This window comes from Rutidosis leptorrhynchoides, chromosome 10, assembly GCF_046630445.1.
Source record: "Rutidosis leptorrhynchoides isolate AG116_Rl617_1_P2 chromosome 10, CSIRO_AGI_Rlap_v1, whole genome shotgun sequence".
NCBI lineage: Eukaryota > Viridiplantae > Streptophyta > Magnoliopsida > Asterales > Asteraceae > Rutidosis > Rutidosis leptorrhynchoides.
The window spans coordinates 7973298-7983350 of record NC_092342.1 but is presented as its reverse complement, the minus strand read 5'-3'; the positions used below and the strand labels follow the sequence as shown (position 1 = coordinate 7983350).

Here is a 10053-nt window from a genome sequence, read left to right as displayed (position 1 = left end):
TTCTGTCCGTGTAACGCTACGCTATTTTTAATCATTGTAAGTTATGTTCAACCTTTTTAATTTAATGTCTCGTAGCTAAGTTATTATTATGCTTATTTAATCCGAAGTAATCATGATGTTGGGCTAATTACTAAAATTGGGTAATTGGGCTTTGTACCATAATTGGGGTTTGAACAAAAGAACGACACTTGTGGAAATTAGACTATGGGCTATTAATGGGCTTTATATTTGTTTAACTAAATGATAGTTTGTTAATTTTAATATAAAGATTTACAATTGGACGTCCCTATAAATAACCATATACACTCGATCGGATACGATGGGCGGGGTATTTATATGTACGAATAATCGTTCATTTAACCGGACACGGGAATGGATTAATAGTCACTAGAATTATTAAAACAGGGGTGAAATTATGTACAAGGACACTTGGCATAATTGTTAACAAAGTATTAAAACCTTGGGTTACACGCAGTCGATAATCTGGTGTAATTATTAAACAAAGTATTAAAATCTTGTTACAGTTTAAGTCCCCAATTAGTTGGAATATTTAACTTCGGGTATAAGGATAATTTGACGAGGACACTCGCACTTTATATTTATGACTGACGGACTGTTATGGACAAAAACCAGACGGACATATTAAATAATCCAGGACAAAGGACAATTAACCCATGGGCATAAAATTAAAATCAACACGTCAAACATCATGATTACGGAAGTTTAAATAAGCATAATTCTTTTATTTCATATTTAATTTCCTTTATTTTATATTTAATTGCACTTCTAATTATCGCACTTTTATTTATTGTTATTGTATTTAATTGCACTTTTAATTATCGTACTTTTTAATTATCGCAATTTTATCGCACTTTTATTTATCGCAATTTCCTTATCGTTATTTACTTTACGCTTTAAATTAAGTCTTGTATTTATTTTTAATATTTTACATTAGGTTTTAACTGCGACTAAAGTTTTTAAAATCGACAAACCGGTCAATTAACGGTAAAAACCCCCCCTTATAATAATAATATTACTTATATATATATTTGTATTTTTATAAAATAAAACTAATATAGCGTTAAGCTTTGTTAAAAGATTCCCTGTGAAACGAACCGGACTTACTAAAAACTACACTACTGTACGATTAGGTACACTGCCTATAAGTGTTGTAGCAAGGTTTAAGTATATCAATTCTATAAATAAATAAATATCTTGTGTAAAATTGTATCGTATTTAATAGTATTTCCTTGTAAAATATAAGCTATTTTTTATACCCCTTAGCTTTAACATCAAGTATTTTTGGCGCCGCTGCCGGGGAACATCTAGCTTAAAATCCGGAAGCGCAACGCTAATATATATAAAAAACAAAAAGATTTTTATTTTTAGTTTACTTTTATTAAAATACGCTTTTGTAAATATACATTTTAATATATTCGAAAATATAAAAAGAAAAACAAAAATATAAATATTTTTAAGAGTTTGTTAAATATTTAAGTTTTATAAAGTTTCTTTATTTTTATTTTATAAAAATATAAGTCTTATTTAAATATTTTGTTTTTATTAAAAACATAATAAAAAAAACCGAAAAAAATATATATATAAATCTAGTTTTAAGATTTTTATTTATAAAATTATAAAGTATTTTATTTCTATTTTAGTTTTTAAAAATAAGTTTTATTTAAATTATATAAATATATATTAATTAAATTAAAAACAGAAAAATAAAAAAAATAAAAAATAATTACGTCGAAACCTGTCAAACGAGTTCACCTAATCTGAAATTTGAAACCCCGCGACTCGCGGAGTTTGGAGCCAGGAATACCGCAAGTCGCGGAGCAGCCCTGACACGGGTACACAAAACCCTAATCAGGCATTAATTACGGTGTAATTATTATTATTAATAATTAAAAACCCTAATTAGGGTATTTTTATTATAATATTTAGTTTTAATTAGTTTATTTTGTTTTATTTATTTTTTTTAGTTTAATTAAATTATAAAATTAATAGTTTTATAAAATAAATAATATAAAAATACTATTTTTATAAAAATTGTACTTTTTACAACTTTTAATATATTTTTATATTTTGTCTCTTTTTAATTGTTTTAGCGTAATATTTGTATTTTTCGCTCGTATTTAGTTTTAAACTTAGTTTTTGCCATAGTTATTTTTATTTATAGATTTTTAGGCCTTGCCGTAAAATCTCTTAAGTACTTTTTCTTTAGACTAAGATTTAGGTGCTTTAGAATTTTGCGACGCCTTTTTAAGTTTTAGTACCTTTTTAAGATATTGCCATTTGGGATATAGATTTACTTGTAAGCTTTAATATTTTTAGACGCCTTTTACCTATGTATCAATTATCATTCCAATTAGTAATCTCAATTTGCGATTATAATTTTAAGTTAGTGATAGTAATAAGGTTGGGTTACTCGAGTGTTTTTAAGTTCTATAAGTCATTTTTTTATTATTTCTTATTTTTCGACGCCTTTTATTTTTCGACCCTTTTCTTTTTCGACGCGCTCTTTTTCTTTCTTATTTCTCGCAATTCTAGTTTTAGGACATAGATTTTTCTACTTCTTATCTAAATTTCTTAAAATTACGAAAATTTATTTTAAGTGGTTAAATTGATAGACATCAAAATTTTCTGGTTCGTAGTAATAGTTGGACTTGTACGTGGACCGGGTTATTGGAGCCAAACAGTCCTCAATTATATTGAGACCAAACGAATCTTGCCCCTCTGCTGCATCTTTTGGCTATTCGAAACGTGGGCAAAATCAGAAAAGTCTATTAATTGGATAACTTATATAATTTTTCTTTCCTTTTAAAAACTAATAGGATATTCAGTGAATGCACCGAGCAAGACGTTCACCACCTTTTGTAAGTTCACCACCTGTAACTAGATCAAGACATTTAGCAAATATTGTCGCCGTTGATTTTTCTTTAGAATCGTCATCCAGTCAACCAAGTACTCCAATTCAAATTTCCGATAATCCATTTTTTGAACCCGACCTCACAATTGAGAATCCGGAGATTAATCAGGGACGATTCGTAGATCCTGAAGCATTAATTTTTCCTCCGGAACTACCAATCATTCAAACAGAGATTGTTGAGGAACGAACCATTAAATCAGAATCCTCTAGTGATTCAGATTCAACAAATTCAATTATGGAAGTAACGGAACCTTTAAGTATGGAAGACCGAATGAGAGCTAAACGCACTGGCCAAGGTCACGCAATTACTCATCCAGACATTAATGCGCAAGATTATGAAATCAAAGGACAAATTCTACATATGGTGACTAATCAATGCCAATTTAGTGGTGCGCCGAAGGAAGATCCAAACGAACATCTTCGTACCTTTAATAGGATCTGCACACTATTTAAAATAAGAGAAGTGGAGGATGAAAAGATATATCTCATGTTATTTCCCTGGACTTTAAAGGGAGAAGCCAAAGATTGGTTGGAATCGTTACCTGAAGGGGCGATTGATACATGGGACGTTTTAGTTGAAAAATTTCTTAAACAATTCTTTCCGGCATCTAAAGCCGTAAGACTTCAAGGAGAAATTGTTACGTTCACACAGAAACCGAATGAAACTCTATATGAGGCATGGACAAGATTTGGAAAATTATTAAGAGGATGTCCGCAACATAGTTTAGACACCTGTCAAATAGTACAAATATTCTACCAAGGATGCGACATCACTACAAGGAAAGACATCGATATAGCAACTGGTGGTTTCATTATGAAGAAAACCGAAACTGATGCTTATAAAATTATTGATAACACTGCTTCCCACTCACATGAGTGGCACCAAGAAAAAGATATCGTTAGATCATCTAAAGCAGCTAGAGCCGATTCTAGCCATGACTTAGATTCCATTTTCGCAAAGATAGATGCTGTCGAGAGACGAATGGAAAAGATGACTAAAGATATCCACTCAATACGAATTAGTTGTGAGCAGTGTGGAGGACCATATTTGACAAAAAATTGTCTCAGTATTGAATTAACAATGGAACAAAGAGAGAATGTTTCATATCTAAACCAAAGGCCTGGAAATAATTATCAGAATAATTATCAACCGCCAAGACCTATTTACAATCAAAACCAGAATTATAACCGAAATATTCGATACAACAACCAACAAGGTCCTAGTAATCAACAAGTATCCAACAATACTTACAACCAGCAAAGACCTAATTTTCAAAACAAACCACCACAAACCGATGATAAAAAGCCGAATTTAGAAGATATGATGACAAAGCTAGTTGAAACTCAAACGCAGTTTTTCACATCTCAAAAACAAACGAATGAACAAAATGCTCAAGCATTTAGAAATCAACAAGCTTCTATTCAAAATTTGGAACAAGAAGTAAGTAACCTAGCAAGGTTAATAGGTGAAAGAAAACCGGGAAGTTTACCTAGTGATACAAATGCTAACCCCCGGAATGAAACAGCTAAAGCCATTACCACAAGAAGTGGTACAACACTTAAACCACCTGAAATACCTGTAAATTCTGAAGAAGCTATTCCTATTCCACAAGAACCACAACCTGATCAAGATAAGGAAAAAGAACCGGTAGTTGAAAAGGTTAATGAAGATAACACAGCTAAGGATAAACCTTATGTTAAACCATACCAACCACCACTTCCTTACCCGAGTAAAATGAAAAAAGAGAAACTTGAAGCCGAGCAATCCAAATTCTTGGATATGTTTAAACAGATAAATGTAAATCTTCCTTTCATTGATGTGATTTCAGGAATGTCTAGATATGCTAAATTCTTGAAAGATCTAATCACAAATAGAAAGAAAATGGAAGAACTCTCGGCCGTTACTATGAATGCTAATTGTTCAGCAGTGCTGTTGAATAAGACACCAGAAAAATTATCTGATCCAGGAAGTTTCACAATTCCATGTTTTCTGGGTAGTTTTAGTTCAATAGAAGCATTGGCAGACTTAGGTGCTAGTATAAATTTAATGCCGTATTCACTATACGCTAAATTAGACCTTGGAGAATTGAAACCAACAAGAATAAGCATACAGCTAGCCGATCGATCAATAAAATATCCTAGAGGGATAATGGAGAACATGCTAGTTAAAGTTGGTACTTTAGTATTTCCAGTAGATTTTGTTGTTCTGGACATGGAAGAAGATTCTCAAGTTCCTCTCATATTAGGAAGACCATTCTTAAACACGGCTAAAGCAATGATAAACGTGTTCGGTAAGAAATTGACCCTAAGTATAGAGGACGAGAGTGTTACCTTTTCAGTTGATAGAGCAATGCAACAACCACAATCTGCAGATGATACATGATATTATATTCAAACTATAGATTCACATGCAGAATTGTTAGAAGAATTTCCAGAATTACAAGGAACAGAAGAATGTTCTTTAGGAGAAGGAACTGAACCAATTGATGAAGCTGAAATGTTAGCTACACTAATGGCTAATGGATATGAACCAACAACAGAAGAAATTCAAATGCTAAAAGAAGAAGACAGATATCGATATAAATCATCGATAGAAGAACCTCCGAAATTAGAGTTAAAGCCACTTCCAAACCATTTGAAATACGCTTATTTACATGGTGAATCTGAATTACCTGTAATAATATCGTCTTCTCTTACTGAAAATGAAAAATCTCAACTCATTTCTGTGTTGAAAGCTCATAAACCAGCCATTGCATGGAAGATTCATGATATTAAAGGAATAAGTCCTTCGTATTGCACACATAAAATCCTTATGGAAGAAGGTCATAAAACGTATGTGCAACGCCAACGAAGACTAAATCCTAATATGCAAGATGTAGTTAAGAAAGAAATTATTAAACTGCTAGATGCAGGTTTAATTTATCCAATTTCTGATAGTCCATGGGTAAGCCCAGTTCAATGCGTGCCTAAGAAGGGTGGCATGACGTGTCATCACAAATGAAAAAAATGAGCTTATTCCTACTAGGACTGTAACAGGATGGCGTGTATGTATTGATTATAGAAAATTAAATGACGTCACCAGAAAAGATCACTTTCCCTTACCTTTCATTGATCAAATGTTGGAAAGATTAGCCGGAAATAGTTATTATTGTTTTCTTGATGGATTTTCCGGATATTTTCAAATTCCAATAGCACCCGAAGATCAAGAGAAAACCACTTTCACGTGCCCTTATGGTACGTTTGCTTACAAACGCATGCCATTTGGACTTTGCAACGCCCCTGCAACCTTTCAAAGGTGCATGATGGCGATTTTTCACGACATGATAGAAGAATGCATGGAAGTTTTCATGGATGACTTTTCAGTCTTCGGTGATACATTTGAATCATGTCTAGCTAATCTTGAACGAATGCTTATTAGATGTGAACAATCAAATCTAGTACTTAATTGGGAGAAATGCCATTTCATGGTTAAAGAAGGCATCGTTCTTGGACATAAAATTTTAAAAGAAGGAATTGAAGTGGATAGAGCTAAAGTATATGTAATTGCTAAACTTCCACATCCCACCAATGTTAGAGGAGTTAGGAGTTTTCTAGGACATGCTGGTTTTTACCGACGTTTCATTAAAGATTTTTCTAAAATTGCCATTCCTATGAATAAACTCCTAGAAAAGGATGCTCCATTCATCTTTTCAGATGAATGCATCAAATCTTTTAATATTCTTAAAGAGAAACTCACTAATGCGTCGATCATGATAACACCAAATTGGAATCTACCATTTGAACTAATGTGCGATGCAAGTGATTTTGCAATGGGAGCCATTTTAGGACAAAGGATTGAAAAACAATTTCAACCTATATATTATCCTAGTAAGACTTTACAAGGAGCACAAATAAATTACACAACTACTGAAAAAGAACTCCTTGCTATTGTCTTTGCTTTTGACAAATTTCGTTCATATCTCATTCTAGCTAAAACGGTGGTCTATACCGACCATTCTGCTCTTAGATACCTATTTTCGAAACAAGATGCTAAACCACGATTAATCCGTTGGATCTTACACTTACAAGAGTTCGATATTGAAATCCGAGATAAAAGAGGAGCAGAAAATCTCGCCGCTGATCATCTTTCTCGTCTTGAAAATCCTGAATTAGAAGTTCTAAATGAATCGGCCATACAAGACAACTTTCCTGATGAATATCTATTGAAGATAGATTATAATGAAATTCCATGGTTTGCAAACTATGCAAACTGTTTAGTATGTGGATTCCTTGAAAAAGGATTATCGTACCAAAAACGAAAGAAATTTTTCAGTGATATAAAACACTATTTTTGGGAAGATCCACATTTGTTTAAAAGTTGTCCCGATAGAATAATACGCCGATGTGTATTCGGAGATGAAGCTAGTAAAATTTTAAACCATTGTCACACAGGACCAACAGGAGGGCATTATGGGCCTCAACTAACAACAAGAAAAATTTATGATGCTGGATTCTATTGGCCTACAATTTACAAAGACGCACACCTTCTTTGCAAATCCTGTGATGCTTGTCAAAGGGCCGGAAAAATAAGTCAACGTGATGAAATGCCACAAAATGTCATTCAAGTATGTGAAGTATTTGACATTTGGGGTATTGACTTTATGGGTCCATTTCCAAAATCTCATAATAATCTCTACATTCTCGTAGCCATTGATTATGTATCTAAATGGGCGGAAGCACAAGCTCTCCCAACTAACGATGCACTAGTTGTAGTCAACTTTTTAAAACGTCTTTTTGCAAGGTTTGGAACACCGAAAACTTTAATAAGTGATCGGGGAACTCATTTCTGTAATAATCAACTTGAGAAAGTTCTTAAAAGATATGGAGTAACTCATAAAATCTCCACCGCATATCATCCACAAACAAGTGGACAAGTTGAAAATACCAACCGAGCTTTAAAACGTATTCTAGAGAAAATCGTAGGATCAAATCCGAAGGAATGGTCCATTAAATTGGAGGATGCACTCTGGGCTTTTAGAACAGCCTACAAAACTATAATTGGAACCACACCTTTTAGACTCGTTTATGGAAAAGCATGTCATCTTCCAGTAGAAATTGAACACAAAGCATTTTGGGCTTTGAAGACATGTAATCTTGATTTACATGAAGATGGACGTCTACGATTAAGTCAATTAAACGAATTAGAAGAACTAAGACAAGAAGCATACGAAAATTCGTTAATCTGTAAGGAAATAACGAAGAAATGGCATGATAAAAGAATCAGAAGTTCAAAAGAATTTAAAGAAGGAGACAAAGTTCTTCTTTTCAATTCACGATTCAAGCTATTTCATGGAAAATTGAAATCAAGATGGTCTGGACCATTCATAGTCAAAAGAGTTTTCCCATACAGAACAGTAGAATTGATAAATTCAAATGGGATTGAATTTAAGGTTAATGGTCACAGAGTTAAACACTACATAGATAGTCCGATGGAAGTCGACAACGAAGTTAATCACAATTTCGATACCACAGCTAACTAAGTGTGGGGAGAATCAAGTCTTTAAAGGATAATATGTATTTCTGTTAGAGTTAGATTGTCTGTTTTCGTGTAGTTCTCGAAAATGGAACCCGAATGGTCTTTCCCTAGCAGACCCTAAAGAACTAGTCTTCTCCCCCCATTCTGGATTTTTATTTTTTTTAGGTTTTTACGAAATGAAGACTTCCTGTGAACTAAACCATGGTCTAATGCTACACGCTTTGATCACTAAACGTAATAATGACACACTTCCGAGTGAAATAGTATCAGTAATCAGAGAAAGATTGGACGGAATAAGAAAAGAATCCAGATGCGAAGATAATAAGTTACAATTTGGTAAAGGAAAATCAAAATCCGCAGCGAAAAGAAGAGCACGACACCTAGAAAGATGTCACAAATGCGGAAAATGGTCACATGGAGGTAAATGTTCAAATAATCAAACCTATTCAAACACCGAATTTGTTACTTTATGCAGAGACGGACCGTTCATATGTTTAGAAGAAAAATCATTGAATGCTCGAGGTTACGCTTATGTAGCCATGAAAAATCAATTAAACCGACTATCTTATGAATGGGATAGATCATATCACTAAGAAATATATTTCACAGGTAAGTCTGTACAGTTTTTATTTTTATTTTTATTTTTAACCTTTTGATAATAAACGCTAATTTGTTCGCTATAAAGTATTAAATTGGTATTGAATAAAATTAGGTTTGGCGACCGAAATTATTGATATCATACAAAAATTTATTACATCACGGCGAAATTTAACGTTTATTCTTAAGGTATAAATATCTTTAATCAATCAACCCAAAATATTTCAAAAAAAAATTCGTCATGAGTTAAATTAGGTCATGGAACCGAAATTACTTTACCGAAAAGAGGGGCGCATATTTTTGATAATATTTGATTGATTAAAGTGGGATAAAAGCCAAAAAGATTTTTAATTTTATTTTTACCATATTTTTAAAATTAATATATAAATCTTAAATTAATATTGTAAACTTTGTAAAATCAATATATTTAAGTTTGTCAATATTTGAAAAATTAATATTTTTAAGTTTGTATGTATAACAACAAAAATATAATATAAGTTTGGTGTGAATTTATAATATGAATTTTTAATTAAGTTTGGTGTGAATTTTATTTTTATGCATTTTAAATTTAAGTTTGGTGTGAATTTAAAAACAAAAAAATTTACTTTATTTCGCTAAGTTAAAAATATGATTTGTAAAATTCGTCGTAAGTTGAAGACTAGGTCTTTGAACCGAAATTGCTTTACCCGAGGGAGGGACGAGAACTTTTATTATCATTATTTTTAATCTTATTGAATTAAAGTATGCCAAAAACATTAAAAAACCCAAAAATCTTAGCTTTTAAAACAATCGCTACAAAAAGACAAATTTTAAACTTTTGTTGAAGGACGGACTAGGACATCGATCCGAAATGACCCCGTCCTAAAACAAAGGAAAACAAAATTTTAAATTTATTTTATATTTATTTTATAAGTTAAGGTTTATTTAAAAAAAAAACAAACAAACACCGCGACTCGCGGTATTTGAAAGAGGCGAAATAACGCCCTAGTACAATACCATGGAAGACATT

The 10053-nt window shown here is 32.1% G+C and overlaps 1 non-coding gene across 1 annotated transcript; it reads right to left on the bottom strand.

The window, feature by feature from the left end:
* Nucleotides 1-3551: 3551 nt before the first annotated feature.
* On the bottom strand, nt 3552-3658 carry LOC139873755 (small nucleolar RNA R71). Its single transcript, XR_011767478.1, has one exon. It is a non-coding gene; the product is annotated as a small nucleolar RNA R71 (small nucleolar RNA).
* Nucleotides 3659-10053: the final 6395 nt, after the last annotated feature.